This window comes from Diaphorina citri, unplaced genomic scaffold (assembly GCF_000475195.1).
Source record: "Diaphorina citri unplaced genomic scaffold, Diaci psyllid genome assembly version 1.1 scaffold51197, whole genome shotgun sequence".
Lineage (NCBI taxonomy): Eukaryota > Metazoa > Arthropoda > Insecta > Hemiptera > Psyllidae > Diaphorina > Diaphorina citri.
Window position 1 is genome coordinate 1 of NW_007428508.1, and position 480 is coordinate 480.

Here is a 480-nt window from a genome sequence, read left to right on the forward strand (position 1 = left end):
CAGTAGACAGGCAGACAGCTTCAACTACTGTTGCAGCAAATCCTAGTCAAACACATGGTAAGATTTCATTGATATTTAAAAATAAAATGTTTTCTCTTTAGGCAGAAAGATAAGGAATCTTGAAAAGTGTGCCACAGTTGCAACAATTTTGAGAAGAGGAAAGAAAACAACACTGCTTTAGGTACTACTGTAGCTTCAAATCCAAACATCTAACTGATTCCTTTTGTCGGCAAACAATTAATTTTTCTTTACAACTATATTTTTTTAGCTAAATCCCCTTTAGTCACAACTTAGGGTTGTGGTTGTTTCTTTTGGGTCATTAGGAAGCTATAAGTCTGAAAACTCATTTCTGCATTTATTTTACAGTTTTGCATTCAAATGACACAGCTGGAGACAGCCATTACTATGAAACTGAGCCCTTGGAAGTATCCCACAATTTAGCTGAGGCTTTGAGAGAATCGACACTACACGAGGGAGAAG

At 36.5% G+C, this 480-nt stretch overlaps 1 long non-coding RNA gene across 1 annotated transcript; it reads left to right on the forward strand.

Moving 5' to 3' along the window:
- On the forward strand, nt 1–435 carry LOC113473628. Its single transcript, XR_003395557.1, has 2 exons — nt 1–57; nt 367–435. It is a non-coding gene; the product is annotated as an uncharacterized LOC113473628 (long non-coding RNA).
- Nucleotides 436–480: the final 45 nt, after the last annotated feature.